We start from the raw sequence: 18,728 nt of genomic DNA on the forward strand, positions 1-18,728 counted from the left end.
TGGTTATGCCTTTGCATTACGCATAAGGTTTGGTGCATTATTTGGTATATGTTGGTCATTATGAGAGTACATCGTCCACCTAAACAGACCAAAAAAACATAACACAAACAAGCAAATAACATAATACATCCATTAATGGTCGCCAGAGTGTTCACATGATAGAAATCAAAAAATGCTATTTTAAAAAACATTGTTCAGTGTATTCAAGCTTGCAAAAAGGAAATAAAGTGCAAATTCTTCCAACAAATACTAGAAATAATCACGCCCTACAACCCATAATTTTCTACCCACTTTTCGAAATTGAAATTTTTAGGTTTATCTCTCCAGAACTTGGTTGCCTTTTTTTGGTTTGCGGCACCGCGGACATTGTAGGGAGAAGTCAGTAGCACCCTTGCAAATTTGATTCGAAACATTTCAAGACTTTTGCTTCCCTTTGCGGTCAGCCCGCAATCCCAATCTTTATCCTTCTCTCCAAAGTACGTCTCCAAGTGGCGCATTACGTACATCATCGACTGCATCATCGAGTTCCGATCTTACTCGTTTTTCTGAAATTGCACAAACAAAGAATCAAATTCAAACCTTTTCCATACAGTAGAGTACGATATGTGTAATGATGTGTTCGTCATAATGGGTTCATATTAATGCAACCGGCGTACTTAATCAGATCACATGAAAGTTTGCGTAACACATTCGCATAATGCATTAAACATCCCTGATAATGCACTAATAATCACTGATAATGCACTCAATATTACTGGTAATGCCAGTAGATACCACTGACAATGCAATCAATAATAATGATAATGCATTAGATAATACTGATGATGCACTAAATATTACTTAAAATGCATAAAATACTACTGATAATTGACAAAGTATTACTGATAATTCATTACATACTCCTGATAATGCGTTATTATTTCATCGGACTACACATTTTTTCACAGAACCTCTGTACTGCATATTTTATGAAACACAATTCATACATTATGTTCAGAAATTCAAATGACCTTATCACGCATTTCATCCAAAATGCAAATGTACTTGTGTTACCAACAAATTGTAATACAAAACACACAATTTCAGTTCGACAATTAATCTGTAATGCACGTTTTGATAAACATAATGCATAACATATGTTACATAATGCTTAGTTCATATGAATTAAACTCCATATAAAACAAGTATTTTTCAATTTGTAACTAATATACCACAAATAATGCACATAATAACTCCAAAAACCCATGCTTATAGTTCCACAAATCATTGAATATATCTGAAATTATGAACCGTGTGAAGTATTTAGTCATCACACCACACAACATGTATACTGGGGATTTAACAGAATTGCTAAAACCATCACTCACAATATGAAAAAACAAATATTGATTTGAAGCAGGGCGATGTAAAATTATACCTGCAGCCTCTGTTACTTGCGATAGCGGACGACCCCTCTTCGGCATTTTTGATCTGGCAAAACCAACAAACACGTATCATGGTACTGGAATTCATCATTATATAACCGAACCAAAAACGGGTCTGCGAAATCACGAAACCACCGCTTTGGTCTGCAAAATCTCAAAAAAAAGACGCCTAAATCACTCTTGAAACATACCTATTGGAAATTAGTCGGGGTTTCCGAGTCGATTTCAGCGTTGAAAGCTAATTCCCTCGGAAAATTTGGTCGAGAAAATAAAAAATCTCCAAAAGCGGCGCTGGGGATGTTGAAATATGGGGTTTTCGTAGTGGAGAGAGTGGGAGTAGATGTAAGGGTTGTGGGATTAATGACTGATGGAAGAAGGAGAATTGTTGCGTTCGAAATCCCGTAAAATTAGCAGTTTCCAAGATTTGGCGGTTCAGCTTCTGTCAAATGGCCAAATTACCCCTGTACTGCATTACGCCAACTTCTATAATGCAACGCGGATGAAAATTTAGTCACACAATCCAATCCGTCGATTCCCTAGATCTAATGGTTATTATTAAGAAGGAAAAAGGATGTAAGAGTGGAAAAGGAGAATAAGGCCCCCCTATATATATATATATATATATATATATATATATATATATATATATATATATATAACAAATCTATGACAAATATAAAATGTAACTAAAAACCTGACTTTTCACTCTATGTTCTTCTCATTCTTTTTGGTATCGTTGTGAACTGCTCAAGTTAAATCGTTAAACTGATCCGGCTGGCCTATGTGTGCCTTCTACCTGCAAAATGCCGGTGAGTGGTTCCAGTGGAAACTCAAGCTGATCAACTTGACTTAGATTTGACTTGAGTGAGATGGACCGAGGAGTTCAAAGTGTGTTTTCAAAACCTTAACCCACAATACTATTAACTAGTATAGGGAGTAAGGATCGATCCCACAGAGATTATGTGTTTTGCATTTGTTTTTTGACACGAAATGGGAATAGTTGCGGCCACACTTTCTAGGGGTGGGTTAAGTTAACTACTTGACTTGAGAAATTAAACAAGCTAAGGTTCTAAACTGATCAACTTACTAAAGTTTAACTAAATCTACTTGATCAACTCAACTAAAACTTTTCATAAATGGACAAACAACATAAAATGGACGATTGTCAGTCTCCTGCAAAATATACAATAAAGTAAAATTTTTCTAACAATTTCATCTTCTTCACAGAATCAACATAAAAAGCATAGTAAAGGTAGATCTGAACAATTACGAGCAACGAAACACCATAGCAACTTGTAAACGTAAATATACTCTTAAGATCTAAACTACGACTACGTAAACAAAAAACTAAACTATGATCATGCAGAAATAAAACATTACCTACTAGATCTAAACATCTTAAACAGCGTATCCATAATTTCCTTCACAACTTAGACAAATCGTAAGTCTAAAACTCATATCTAACCAGATCAAACCACCTCCAAACACTTAAGCTAAGATATGCATCATAAAATAGAAACCGAACGCAGATCAGAAGTATCATGCATAAAAACAGAACATTTCAATAAAGATCGAAATCAAAACACTAGATTTACTAAATCAAAAACATCAAAATTCTACAACATCAAAAGTAAGCTGGAAATAAGCAAACTAAAATATGAAATTGTTTCATCGCTTCTTCTCGAAGCAAAATAACATGACCAAAAGCTTAAAGTGCAGAAAACCAACACCAAACCACTAAACTAAACTAAACTAAAACAGGAACCAAGTGTGTGTGTGAAGGAATTCCGGAAGAACGAAGTAAAATGAGCTCCGATTTTAGCCCTAGAAGAGAACTGAAATCCTAAAGATGTCTTTGTGACCAAAAGATATCGCTTCTTCTCGAAGCAGAATAACATGACCAAAAGCTTAAAGTGCAGAAAACCAACACCAAACCACTAAACTAAACTAAACTAAAACAGGAACCAAGTGTGTGTGTGAAGGAATTCCGGAAGAACGAAGTAAAATGAGCTCCAATTTTAGCCCTAGAAGAGAGCTGAAATCCTAAAGATGTCTTCGTGCTGACCGTCCCACCTCTTCTTCACTCGCGTTGGGCTTTCTATATATAGAGGGGCGTAGTGTAACATCCTGAATTATAGGGATCGATGAAAGGTTTGGATATGTGGTGAGGAATAGTAGTTAAGTTAAACCGTAAGATATAAATTTGATACGAAATGCCGATTAGTCAATTTTTGGCAATTTCTTTTGTCCGTGTAAAATCATAAATCGAAGCTAAGGGCTAATAATTTTATAAATTATAAATAATGGCCTAGAATAATTGTAAATAATGTGAGGAATTATTTTGGGCCATTTGAGGGTAATTGGAATTTCTATCTCCGATTATTTCGGTTTTTTTTGCAAAATCGATCATTTGAAACATTTGAGGTTTCGGACGGGAGTAATTTTAGATTAAACTAGAATTAATGTGCTACCAGATGGTATATAGAATTCATAAATATGGAATCATATGATATGGAAATAAATTAGCACAAGAAATGAAATTAATTTAACTAATTAAATAACTAGAGATTAAAAGAAAGTTCTAGAAAAGTTGTCACCTATTATTATCTATTAAGCTTGACTTCTTCTTTATTGGGGAAAGAGGATGAAAATCAGAATCCATGGGAGAAGAGAGAACCGTGAGTTCTCATGGCAATCCTATGTTTCGATTTTTCGTCGAAATATCGATTCAATCGTGTAAACGTTATGGAATCAAGTAAGGCCTTTCTTTGTCACGACCGCACTTTCTAAGGATAGAAAGCCCGGTTGATCGCGACTAGGGGAGGATGAAAGAAGCGGGGAAGAAAGGGGAAAACTGTGGCACAACTGAAACTTGAACTGAAATAACTCGAATTTATCTATATCAGAGTGATTGATACAAAGATTGTAAACTCGACTTTTACTTTGCAGCGGAAGAGTCAAGAGTAGATGCCATCATGTATGGAGACACGACGCATCCAAGTACTATTCTATCGAAGGATCTTCATCGTCTATGCTCAACACCGCCAGCCGTCTTCACTGCCTCAACCTGCACATTTTTAAAACATATGCAGGGCTGAGTACTTGGTGTACTCAGTGGACACGTGCCGAAATATATTTTCATAAAAACTGATTTTGTCAAGCCACTCTTTGAGTGAACTCGGGGTTTTAGGAAAAGTCCGAGAACACTAAAATATTTTTCTTTTCTTTTTTTCAAAAGCGATCTTTCGATCTATTTTTTTTTGGAACATATGCCATATCTAACTACCTCCTGGGGAACAGAAGCCCACTAACCTCCTAGTGAAACAGAATTCACGAAACTCCTGGTGAACCGGAATGTATGAGCTTCAACCGCTTACAAACCCGAATTCACTAACTCCTGGTGAAACGAAATGTATGGGCTCAACCCACTACAAACCCAAATTTACTAACTCATGGTGAAACGGAATGTATGGGCTCAACCCACTACAAACCCAAATTTACTAACTCTGAAATTCCTGGTCTAGTAGAGACATCGTCCTTGCTAGTCAGTCGGATAGGCAACGTTCAAAACAAAATATGGCTTGACATAACCTTTGCAACTTTATTTTTTCTCATAAAATATTTTTGACGTAACTCATCTTTCTTTCATCAAAAGCCGCACACATAACCTTCAAAACTTCTTTTTTTTTGTAAACGTATTTGGATCAAAACTCATTTCTATCGGTCAAAGCCGAACTCAAAACTACCGAAACTTCATTTTCCTCGTAAACGTTCTCTCAACGGAACTCACTTCTATCGGTCAAAACCGAACTCAAAACTTTCAAAACATCCATTTCCTCATAAAACACTCTTGAAACATAAACTCATTTTTCTATCGGTCAAAGCCGAACTCAAATATCAACGAAGGCTACACTTCATAAGCACCAATAAGGCAACACATAACATCATATTATAGCATCAAGCAAATAGCACTTTTCATAAAAACTGCACATCAAATAGCGAGCGCGCACTTAACATCGTATCTTAAATAGAAACACACGAAAATACTTCTCATAAAAACTTTATAGTAACTGTAAACCTTCATAAAAACATTTTAGTTCGAAAGCCCACCTCGTTTGCTTAAACTTCTTAGCTTGATTTTTCCTGACTCCGACCTTAGCTCGCGGAGATAACCTTTTTGAAAACAACACAACTTACTAACAAGACTTAAGAAAATTCTTTAACTTTTAATTAGAATTAGAATGCATGCCCTAAATAATCATGGCCCAAGAACTTAATTAGAATTCTTGGACAAGACCAAATTAATTTAAGCCCAAGCTCCTCCGTAAATTAATTCCATCCGACATATCTTCAATTTCCTATTCTCCGGCCCAACCAATGCAGCCCAACTTCACTTCTCTTCCCAAGCATACACCATTTCCGGCACAATATAAATTCCTCAAATTACTCCTCAAGATGCCCAACTCAAATTAAATCCTTGGCCCCAGTCATCAAAAGAATTAGTGGAGTAGGCCCAACTCTAAACAATGACCCAAGATATTTACTCCACTCATTCGGTCAAACCATCCCCCACACTCTACTTTCATCTTCAAAAATTCATTCCCAATTTAGAGGAAAACCAGCGGCGCCCGCCTCCGCCATACTTCGAATCTCTCTCTAATCCCATTCCTCACTTTCACTTCTCATCTCTATTTCCAATTTAGAATCCTTCAATTTGGAACGAAGAGCAGCGGTGGTTTCCACTCCGTTGCGCTCTCTCACTCCGGCGAAATTGCCGTCAATCTCTTCCGGTGACTCGGCGTCGTTGGTCTCGGCCCCGTTCGTCGGCGAGCACCGCCGCTGCGCATCAGGAGCTTCCGCATTACTGCTCCGTCCCCGGAGACAGATTTCGCTGCTCCAGCCGTTGCCGTCTCCCTCTCGGCCTAAAGCTAAGTCTCCCCCCTTTCCCTTCTACTTTTTTTTCAATTGCGAGTTATGGCAGTAACATGTTGAGAGTTCCATTTGCATCTTGTGAAGCAAGTTATGACTTTTGGGAGGATTGTTAGCTCACTGGAATGAGTTCATTATATTGGGGACTTCAACTGCTACTTGTTCTAAGAGTTGCTACTGTCATGAGATTGCTACAACCATGATTCTATGTTCTTGGGCCTAGTATGATGTTCGAAACAAAAGCAGAGGGTGTGCTAGTGTTTTACCTCTTTCTCGATGACTCCTTCGAACGCCGGACTGCCCTCTCGGTCTTCACCACTCCTTCCTCCCTTGCTGCACTTCTTGTGTATTGTGAATATAGAGAGGTGTGAGGAAGGAGATGGTGGTGGGGCTGGTATTTATAGCCAAAACTCCTTGGCATTTTGTGTCTAATTTGGGTTAAAGATTCTCTCTTCTTTTTGATTTTGGGCTTAAAGCTTCATTACTAAATTGGTGTAAGGCATTGGAGAGCTCCAATTTCTATTTTGAGCTAACAACTAACCTCTCTTTTTGAGCTCCATAATTATGTTGATCATACTAAATTGGTGTAAGCTTGGGGCTGTTCTTAGCTGGATTCCCGGTCTTGGTGTTGGGAAGGAGTATCTGATCCATGTTCCTTTTGAGCATGTTCAATGAGCTCATTTTACTATGCTCATTTGTATTAGCTTCCATTTTGGTGTAAGATGGGAATGTGACAAAAATAGCTGCTTCTCTGCCCAAGGAGGCAGCCTCTCGGCTGTATTATTCAACCTGCCTCCTATCCATGCTTAATCGAGCTTGCCCCTCCTTCCCCTTTCTTATAAGTCAATTTTTCTAACCCCATTTTGTGTTAATTTGCAGGTCTAGGGGCTGCCTCTTTTGGAGTTTCATGGGGCCATATTTTCGAGAAAGATGGAGAGAAGATTGAGGAGGGGTAGAAGATCTCCTATTGTAGCTCCTTTGACCAAAGCAACCTTAACTTTTATCTAAGTTTTTGCTACTACAATTCCAATAGAGTGGGATTAGCTACTACTTCATTTCCTTCCTTGGAAGGGTCTCTTATGCTTGAATAGGAACCTTACTTGTAGCTTCATTCATCCAATTGTGTAGTCCCTTTCAAAGTACTCATATACTACTTGCAAATTCCATCATTCTTGTAAAAATACTCCTCTAAGTATTTTTCTAATAAAGTATATGTTTAACTTTTATCCTTGAATTAATTTATTTGTACTTTGATTCCAAGTATCTCTTCGTCCAAATTGTTTTTATACTCCAAAATCCGCGCACGAAAACTCGGGGTGTTACATTCTTCCTATACTATTTTTATAGCATAAAATTCAATATATATTAAGGTTAGAAATATGAAAACTTCGAGCTCCATAGGTGTTGATGGATATATGGTTTTATGTTCGATTAATTATTGAATACGTAGTGTATGGAAGTCGCATGCCACGTTTTGATGGGTAATTTCAAAGTTAAATTGACATGGTATGAACTTGATGTTGACACTGAAAATATACTTTAGGGTTTATGGTTTGGTGGTTAGATGTTCATGATAGATGAAATAAATGATTTAAGAGTTGATTTAACATGAATTGAAATAGAATTTGATCAACAAGGTTTAATCCCCTGTTTTTCAGTGACCAGTTCCGAATTGTTTGGCATGAGTAGAATAGTGAAAACTTTGGTTTAACAATTTTTATAATAACTATGATGAGTCTAGAGGATTTCTGATATTTATGAAGAATTTAGGAGTTCGTTTACTATGTGTATAAATTGTTTGAACCATATGACCATAAACTGTCAAAATTATGGTAAACTGCCTTATTTTCGTATGTTTTATTTGAATTATTCTGGGTACTTTAACTAGCGTTAAAATCGAATGCATAATGTTTATATTGACTATACGGTGTCCATGTGTTCTGGGAATTTTATGATAAATTAAAAAGTACAAACACCATTTATAAAAAAATTGTTTAGAAAATATTGCCAGAAATTGTCTGATTTTGGTAGTTTGTGGGGAAATGGTGATATCTCTTAAACCATTAGGAATTTTTGAATAAATCTTGTTGGATTATAAACTGGACTTCTCTGGTTATTTAAAAATATTAGGTCAAGCCTCTACATCCTTCCGAATGAATATAGAAGTTTTATGACGAATCAGTCCAGTGCAGTTGTTATATTAGAAAGTTAATGTATAAGTGGGATATTAAGATAATAGAGCAAATAAATTCATTTAAGATGTTTGATCATGAAATTGTGATTTAGAATGAATATGAGTGTTAATGTAAATTTTGGGAACTTTCTAATTGAGGTTAGCAATTTTAATACATTAATTATATGATTATATACTTTATATGAATAGTATTCCGTGAATAGTAACAGAATACTTAGTGATTTTATTTGGAAGACATAATGAGCTGCATCTGATTCTGATTCTGCGTCTGATTCTGATTGTGCGTCTGATTCTGATTCGGAGTCCTCTCGAGGACAAAATCCGCGTTTGCATCTGATTCTGTTTCTGATCTGGTCCGTGTACCCTGCCTGAAACCAAGCAGATATTGGGGCTATATGATAAGATGAGAAAAAAAAATATCTGATGACTTGTGAATAAAAGATCTGTAATCTGTAATCTGTGCTATATGATAAAAATAAGATAAAATAATATCTGATGACTTGTGAATAAAGATATGTGATCTGTGATATATAAAATAATATCTGATAACTTGGAAATAAGGATCTGTGACCTGAGATATATATAAAATAATATTTGATGACTTAGGAATAAGGATCTGTGATATGAGATATATAAAATAATATCTGACGAATTGTGAATAATGATCTACGATCTGTGATATGTGATTTGTGAAAAATGATATATGATGATATGCGAAATCTTGAGAAAAACCAGAACTATAAGATACAATGAAAATGCTGTAGTGTAGGAAGAAATAAGTGAGTATGTTATCCAGAGACCATAAGACATATGACAAGAAAGATATGATGAATATGTGTGGGTATCTGAACAAGTATGCTCTGGCGTAGAAATTATGAGAATTTGGAATATATATATATATATATATATATATATATATATAGGGATGTATTCATTTCCTTTTCCTATATTTCCTCCTTTTTCCTTCTTAATATCAGCCATTAGATTAGAGAAATGGAGGGTCAAGATCAACATTGGGTAATTAATCCCGTGTTGCATTATTTATCCTATTTTGTGCATTATGAGGGTACAATAGTAATCTAATAATGGCTGGAAACCGCTACGAATAATGCACCACATGGTCACGAGTAATGCATATAATTGCCTATATAATGCACAATATGTGAACTGCAATGCATACGAACAAGATGTGCTGTGTTATGATGTTTGACACACGTTTCTTGTTTCCCCTAAGGGTTTAATAAGCTTATGGGCTAGGGTATAGTACGTAGACATGTATGTAATCTTCACATGGTAACGAGTAATGGATATAATTGACTATATAATGCACAATTTGTGAACTGCAATGCATACGAACAAGATGTGCTGTGTTATGATGTTTGACACACGTTTCTTGTTTCCCCTAAGGGTTTAATAAGCTTAGGGGCTAGGGTATAGTACGTACGCATTAATAACAAATTATAAAACGATACGAATAATTCACCAAATTGTCACGAGTAATGGATGTTATTAACTATATAATGCACAATATGTGAACTGCAATGCATACGAATAAGATGTACCATGTTATGATGTTTGACACACGTTTCTTGTTTCCCCTAAGGGTTTAATAAGCTTATGGGCTAGGGTATAGTACGTAGACATTACTAACATCCATTACTCGTGACAATTTGGTGAATTATTCGTATCATTTTATAATTTGTTATTAATGCGTACGTACTATACCCTAGCCCCTAAGCTTATTAAACCCTTAGGGGAAACAAGAAACGTGTGTCAAACATCATAACACAGCACATCTTGTTCGTATGCATTGCAGTTCACAAATTGTGCATTATATAGTCAATTATATCCATTACTCGTTACCATGTGAAGATTACATACGTGTCTACGTACTATACCCTAGCCCCTAAGCTTATTAAACCCTTAGGGGAAACAAGAAACGTGTGTCCAAACATCATAACATGGTACATCTTATTCGTATGCATTGCAGTTCACATATTGTGCATTATATAGTCAATTATATGCATTACTCGTGACCATGTGGTGCATTATTCGCAGATACCAAAATGTGGCAGTTACTTTTCCGTCCAATGTCAATAATAACCCTGTAATGCATACAACCACCTTCTATAATGCAACACGGAACCAGTTTTATAGAATCAATCTGATCCGTTGATGCCTTAGATCTAACGCGTGATATTAAGAAGGAAAAAGGATCTAAGATGTGAAAAGGAGAATAACGCTCCCCTATATATATATATATATATATATATATATATATATATATATATATAGGTGTGATCAAATACAAACTCTCTAAAATACAAACTATACAAACTATGTCGCCGGAGTGTACAAATTCTGTCACCGGAGTGTACAAATTCTGTCAACGGACTGTACAAATTCTGTCACCGGGGGTCGATGTCAACAGAATGTACAAATTATGTCACCGGGGGATGTACGGAGTGTACAAATTCTGTCGACGGGGGTGTCCAAATTCTGATTTTTCGATGTCAAAATGTTGACATTAGAAAATCTCTTATATTAACCGTTGATTAATTGTATTAAGTGAGTATGATTAAAGTTTGCATAGTTTGTATTTTAGAGAGTTTGTATTTTATCACACCCCTATATATATATATATATTGTAATAATAAATCAAGATAATAAGGAAATAATATTAAGAATGAAATATCTGAAGAGACATAAGTAAGAAATATGGAAAAGTTGTATGACGAAAGTACAGATAAGTTTGATATAATGAGATTGTAAGAAATTTTGGAAATCTGTGAAACTGAAATAAAAACAAGCAAAAGATTAAAAATGAAATAATATAGTTATTATAGTTACTATTGTCATAGCTGAGAGGGTTGGATTCTGTGGTTTGGATATTGCTACTGGGCTTTCGATCTCACTCCTCCTCCTTTTTTCCCCCTGCAGGTTAGATTTGATATTCTGTCAGTGGTGTTGAGCAGCTTTGCACATCTTTGACGGGTCACTGGTGGTCAGCTTGGTTTAGTGGTCGTGTCATGTTGTGTATTAGTTAAATCTTTAATCTTCCACTGGATAAATATTAAGTTTTTTTTAAATGTAATATATTTTAATTATTCTTTTAAGCTAAAAAGAAAAAGGAAAACTTCAGCATGGGTTTTTGATACTGAAACGTAACATCACTTATTCGGTGGGTTTACCTACCCGGTAAGGGGTGTTACACGTAGGGCTCTGATCCCTAGGGTACCGTCCTCTCAGAAATGTCATTCATGCCCTTCACTTTGTGGTGTGGTCTTTTAGCTCTATCTTCCATGCGAAAACTCCTGCTCGCTCCATTTAATTATGACTTGATCAACTCAGCGCTGCAGTTTTTAGCTTTATTCTTTGACCCGTTCATCCGCCTAACTGATCTGTTCATTTACTGAATATGGTGGATTTTCACACACACTTGGCTCAAAATTGGATGTTAGTTTACAGAATTTGATGTAGTTTTATGATAGAACACATGCGTGAAACGAGCCTCATCAAACTGCTCACATTTAACCCATATTTGTCCTCAAGTATGAAAGAAAAAAAAGAAAAGAGGCAAGTTTCAAAGCATGGTTTTTATTCAAAAATATAAAACAAACGCAAATATGTAAAAGACCTAGAAAGGAAAAAACACATAAGTAAACTTAAACACATTGACAAGTAAAAAGAAAAGACAGAACTGGTTTATGTTGTTTGGCAATCGTCCCCACAAACTTAAGGTCAATCCAATCGTCTACAGTCTCAGATTCCTTTCCCTCCCCTCTTCTACCTAATCATGCTTGTTCGTTCGTCAAGATAGCTTCTATCTTTCCAACTGTTGGATTCACTCAGGCATTCAATCCTCACCAGAATTGTTAGGACCATTCTCTCAATCATTTTGCCATACCATTGATGCTAGAGTTTTGTTGACAGAAGCTAACTCCTTAAAGTCTTTATTTAGGTTGTAATGAGGTAAGGGTTGTAGTGTATAGAGGTGAGGGTCATATGGGTTCTAAGTTCATAATGTATAAAGAGGAATGAAGGACATGTGAACTTAGGGACAAAACTAGAGCAACCTCCCTATGTACAATTTTAAGATTTTTAACCTTGGAGATACCCCTGGCCATCTTGGCCTTATTTATCTATCTTTTTCTTAGGGTCAGGTTACATCATTTCCTGCCCTCCTATTTCTATTTTTTTGTGAGTCAGGTTATGCAATCTTCCTGTCCGTTTTCTCTCTAACTTTTTGCTTCATATTCCTCTGTTTCTCAACCTTTCTCCTATTCTTACCCCGAATGGTGAGTTGCTCCACCATATCCCCCTGTTCACATGACATGAAAACTTGGGGTTTTCAAAAGAAGGGATAATTGCAATTCAGCCTCAAGGTGTGTTACTAGGGGATGCCCTTACCATGAGGCAGGTTCATCTGGTTTGAAAGAATTAAGCTCAACTGGTTATTCCTATTGCCTTTAGTCCTCGCTAGCCTATGTTATTTCCCTCTAAGCATCAATGGCAGCCTCTCTATTATTTTATTTTAGTAGAAAGTGTTCTACTCTGGTTTCTAACTCACATTTTAGAGGGCTTCACAGAGGGATAGGATTAAAGCTACTTCTATATTTCTTACATCCTCCAAGCAAATTTTGGTTTATTAAATATGTAAATCTCACAAATCAACATGCATCCTTTCTTCAATCACTCTTACTAAGGGAATCTTGTCTTTATTTTCTTAAACCAGTTCATATCTAAAAACATAAAAGATAAAAAAAATAACTAACAGAAGATTCCTAGCTAAACAACACACAATTTTGACACTAACTACACTACACCACTGTTTCCCCCTCCCACTTCATTACAGATTGTCCTCAAGTGACTTGATGAAGTGGAAAACATGATTGTTAGTGTCAAAAGCAGAGAAACAAACTTCTCACACTTAGACCAAGCAGTGGGCTAAGTGGGAGAAGATAAAAACAAATCTACTTGAAACACTAACAACTAAAACAAAAAAAAAAGAGAAACTTCTCACACTTAGACCAAGAAGTGGGCTAAGAGTGAGAAGAACAGACATAAGACCAAAACTACACAAAACATACTTTTAACAAAAACTTCTCACACTTAGACCATGCAATGGTCTAAGTGTGGGAAGAACACAAGGCTTACACAAACATATTAACACGGAGAACAGACAAACTTCTTACAAACAGCAAACAAATAAACATATGGTAGGAGTGTAGTCAGAATTTATCACATGAAGCATAGGCCACCATCGTTCACACAAAAATCGTGAACCAGCATATATACATGCAAAGCATGCTTAACCTGACAATTAGTAAATATGAACCAGAAATTAAAATTTACTTGGTTCTGCTAGTTTAGTTCATTTTCTGGCTCCCGTGCCAGAGTGCCTAGTTCTCTTGGCCGCAGATGAGGCGAGAGCTGTAGAGGGTGGCTGGCTGGCTGGTGGTGGTTGGTTTCCTTTTCCTCGAGGTTCCCGCAAGGTCAGTGTCTGAAACATTCTGCCGAGGTTCATTCCGTCCTGATGCTGAGACCGCCGGTGAGGATTGGTTGGAGCATTGAGTCTCCCTGTCCATCCAGAAGATTACTCTGTCCACCAGGTTGACCATTTTGGTCATTTACTCCATTTGAGCCTTCAGCATTGCGTTTTGTTCCGCATTCTCTGCTATTAACAAGTTCAGCGTGTCCTCCATCTGACTTCTCCAGTCATCTGATGCGACTGCCTCCTCTTCATCCGTCCCCATCAGGTCGTAAATCTCTCTAATGGGATTCTCTTGGCCTTGGGGTTCCCTGTTGGCAGCCTCTGTAGGAATTTGCAGCGGTTCCCCAGCTCCTTGCGTGTCTTTTGATTTTCTTTCCTCCCTCTCTTCAATTTCGGGCATCTCCATAATCACCTCAGAAGCGATTTCTTCAAACGTCCGACCGGTTCTTTTCTTCCCCTGACCGTGCTGAATCTGAGTGAGGACGATGATGTCGAGCTAGTCTTGGTGCCCGATTGGGTTGCAACTTCGCTTGAACTTTCACTAGAGCTTGTCTCTTCCGCATTGATTCCATAACGCTTTAGTTTGGCCATTGCCTCTTTGATGATATCTGAGTACAAGTTGCCGGCAGATGTCTCTGGTGGCTGAGATGTACCCACATTCGGGATTGCCACAGGTTGTACGGTTGGAAGCGTTGTGCCCTTTGGTCTGGGAGTTGCGGGAATCAACCGAACTCGGCGTCCGGTGGAAGGTTTCTGTGGCTGACCAGATTTAGAGGGGTTGTCCATTTCTGGCTAAGAAAATAGTTTGCAGAGGTTCGAGGGAATGAGATTAGGGCTCAAGGGTTTTAGAAATCGACTATCAAGTGTGTTTTGCTTGAAAATGAAGAGTTGAGAGAGGTATATTTAGGGAGAGAAAGGTGAAACGACTTCCGTGACATCATCGACTACTCGCCTTCCTGCGCCAAAATTCAAATTTTGAGAATTTATAATATTCCTTTTTAAATTCCATCCAGATACGTCCAAAAATTTAAAAATATTTTTGCTATTTTCTAAAATAAAATTATTTTGCAATTTTCTTAAAACAAGAATTAAAAATAAAAACATTTATTCCAAGTCGTGGGTAATTCTCGGAATTCACTTGATCAAGTTTTCATGTATGTGAATTGAGCTGAATAAGTGAACCCCCGAGAATCGTCCAACGATCACTTATTTACTTAATTAGGCTAAGTATGCATAGTGAGATTTCTCTGGCTACACATGTGCCGATTTATTTACCATTATCATTTTTATGTGGATTAACAAAGAGAAAGTTATAAAGTAGGATACTCCCTGAAACTTGGTAGCTCCTAGGATGTGGTGGATCAATTGAGTTGCAAGTTTGCACTTGCTCTTCTTAATTTGACTTGCTTTGATTCCCACCAAAACATGATGAGTAGTACTTTCTGCCCATTTGATCATTTCTGCTCCACTGTGCTCTTGGTTTGGCAGTTTCCTTTCCTCCTCGTAGTCATCCATCCTCTGGTTCCCGTTGCCCTTTTATACAGTTAACTGGATCAAGTGGATTGGAGCTCTTTTCCAACTTGATCAGCTTAGAAGTCGGGAAACCATTATTGGATTGATCATCAACTGGGGATTCTGAATTAACTCTTCTTCTTTTTATCCACCGATTTTTCTGAGGACTTATCACCAACGTGCCTGTCCGCTTTTTCTTGTGATTCTTGTACGTCCCCTGAACCTTCTTATTTTCCTTGGGACGTAATCCAGGGTCGGGATGTTTTTCCATTCTAAGTGGCTCACGTCATGGTTCCAGTTGTACCCAGTAGGTAAGCCTGACAGCATTTTTTCTCGGCCTCCCTTCCTTCAGCTCTTGTTCTCTTTCTTCGTAGCATCCTTCGGACTTGTAAATCGTTGGAGGTGGTCTCTCCGCCTATGCAGTCTATCCTTCTTCTCTAGATGTGGATTTTCCCACATTCTCATCGAATGCATGCACCGTTTGTGTCTGGAGATAGAACATCGCAGCGTCTAGTCCCTCACAACGCTTGATGATTTCTCCTTCTGTCCCTTGAGGTTCATCCTTTGGTTCCTCTGGAATGCTCTGTGACACTTCGTCCTCAAGAAGTACGGAGGTAGACCCTTCTTCCACTGGTTCCACTCCAACAGCTTCTATCTCTTCTTGCCTCTCCAGTGATTTCTCCGACTTTTGTTCAGCATTTGGTAGCCCCTTTTCCTCAGTTTCATTTACACCTTTTCATCTCCCCTCTTCTCATTCACCTCAGACCTTGCTCTGTCCTCTTGTATCCCCTTCATCATCTTAGTTAATAGAGCGACCTGCTTTATCATTTCATTCATGCTGGATTTCTGCTCATCATGAGCGTGCTGCATTTCCACTGTCAGTTCATCATTTGATTTCAGGCAGCACCTCATGTTCTACTGAGATACGATCAATCCCTCAATCTCCCCCTCTGTGGAATTTGCATAATGATTCTCATCCACGGGCGGTTCAAAACTCTATTGAGGCTGAGGTTGGTATTGATGTTGATCAGGACAAGTTTGGTTTTGGTAATAATGAGGATCTCGAGTTTGCCAATCCTCATTCGGCCATGTCGGAAGGTGAGCCTCTGCTTCGGGAAGACAGGTCTGGTAAGGATAACTTGGAAATGAAGGGTAACGGCTGAAATAGTTAGTTTGGTATGTCGATGGGCTGCACTAATAGCTTTGAAATTCAGGGTGAGGTTGGTAGTCTGGATACCTCATTTGCCAAGTGGGCATTTAGGTGGAAGTCGGATATTGCTCTGAATGGTATGGGAAAGGTGAGTACTCTTCTGACCAGCTCCATTCTCTACAATGTTGGTTCACCTCTTCTTGACCTCCAGGGTTCCAACTTCTATTTGAACTCCATATCTCCCATGTATTCTGGCAACGACTCACTTGATCAGTCTGGAAATGGGTTTGGATTGGAAAGACTTGAGGTTTTCTTGACTCAATCATTGAGTGGAGTGTTTCCTCTAGCTTGTCAATCCGACTCTTCAACAGATTGTCATTGTCTTCTATGGGAGTACTCTTTACTTTCTCTTGCAATGGGGTGATCGATGTATCATCGTACTCTCCTTTTGCGTTTAGAATCCTTTCCATGACAATCTTGGCCTTACTCAACTTGAGTTTGTAGAAACTTCCTCCGCTTGATGAGTTTACTAGGTCCTTGCTTTTTGCATCCATCCCTTCGTAGAACCTTGAGTAGACCTCCACTTCCATCAGGTTGTGATTTGGGCAAGCATCCAGAAGACCTCTGTATCTGTGCCAATATCTGCTCAAGCTCTCACCATACTCTTGGGTAGCCTCTCTGATTGCCCTTCGCAATGCATTTGGTTTTGCTGATAGGATGAATTGGTTTAGGAACTCCCTCTTGAAATTTGACCATGTCTTGATGATGTTGGGTTCCAATCTTCTAAACCAAGCATTTGCTTCGCCCTTTAAAGAGAGAGAAACGACCCTTAGCTTGAAATCCTCCTCACTTTACCCTTTTGGCCTTTTCTGCACTCTGCGGATCTTGCTGAACTCATGGAGGAATTCAACTGGGCTTTCAATACTAGCTCCCAAAAACTCAGGTAAGATGGTTAGCAAATCGGGTTTGACATATATAGCTTCTTGCCCAGAGGTGCTGAAGATAGCATGTGATGGTTCCTTATCCACGTGGGTATAGAGTGAACCTATCTCCAGATCATCTTCCTGATCACAAACTGAGGTGACTCCTTCCTGGCTTCCTCCTTGTCTGGGGTGTCCATCGACTCAAGCGGACTCACAAGGGTGATGTCATCATTTTCTTTGCTGTTGACATCCGAGTTGATTGATGGAGTGGGAGGTGATTTGTCTTGGACAATGTTTGGTTCCACTCCATCTTCTTCCTCTGTTTGCCTCCTGAACCCGGTGCCTTCGAACTGGGGAACACAAAAAACAACAAAAAGTATATTTACAAAATTTAAACTAAAATTCTTTAACAAAACCCGAGACGCTCCGCCCATCTATGTGTTCCCTTGCTCCAGTTGTCCCCTTGGTTCACACCAACAAGGAAAATGCTTGATCCACAAAGATAAAGACATTGATTCTTCACTGTTGCCTCCTTGAGCCGACTCTCTACTGAAATCAAAACAAAGAAACAGAGAAAATATCAACAATATTTACACCAAAGTATCTAACAACAAATGTAGGATAAACGCCATCATCCCCGGCAATGGCGCCATTTGAAAAGCTGACTTTTCACTCTTTGTCCTTCTCATTCTTTTTGGTATCATTGTGAACTGCTCAAGTTAAATCGTCAAACTGATCCGGTTGGCCTATGTGTGCCTTCAACCTGCAAAATGCCGGTGAGTGGATCCAGTGGAAACTCAAGCTTATCAACTTGACTTAGATTCGACTTGAGTGAGATGGACCGAGGAGTTCAAAGTGTGTTTTCAAAACCTTAACCCACAATACTATTAATTAGTATAGGGAAGTAAGGATCGATCCCACAGAGATGATATGTTTTGCATTTGTTGTTGGACACGAAATGGGAATGGCTGCGACCACGCTTTCTAGGGGTGGGTTAAGTTAACTACCTGACTTGAGAAATTAAACAAGCTAAGGTTCTAAACTGATCAACTTACTAAAGCTTAACTAAATCTACTTGATCAACTCAACTAAAACTTTCCAT

At 38.0% G+C, this 18,728-nt stretch overlaps 1 long non-coding RNA gene across 5 annotated transcripts; it reads right to left on the minus strand.

Annotated features, from left to right (window-relative positions):
* Positions 1-110: 110 nt before the first annotated feature.
* On the minus strand, positions 111-7,605 carry LOC121759233. 5 transcript variants are annotated; one of them, XR_006041618.1, is made up of 5 exons: positions 5,535-7,605; positions 2,119-2,220; positions 1,616-1,966; positions 1,418-1,470; positions 111-545 (listed from the first exon to the last, which is right to left on the minus strand). It is a non-coding gene; the product is annotated as an uncharacterized LOC121759233 (long non-coding RNA). The 5 variants fall into 5 exon arrangements; XR_006041617.1 differs by lacking the exon at positions 5,535-7,605 and having other exon boundaries at positions 1,616-1,907; positions 2,124-4,485; XR_006041615.1 differs by lacking the exon at positions 5,535-7,605 and having other exon boundaries at positions 1,616-1,907; positions 2,119-4,485.
* Between the last annotated feature and the right edge of the window lie 11,123 nt (positions 7,606-18,728).

This window comes from Salvia splendens, chromosome 12 (genome assembly GCF_004379255.2).
Source record: "Salvia splendens isolate huo1 chromosome 12, SspV2, whole genome shotgun sequence".
NCBI classification, from domain to species: domain Eukaryota; kingdom Viridiplantae; phylum Streptophyta; class Magnoliopsida; order Lamiales; family Lamiaceae; genus Salvia; species Salvia splendens.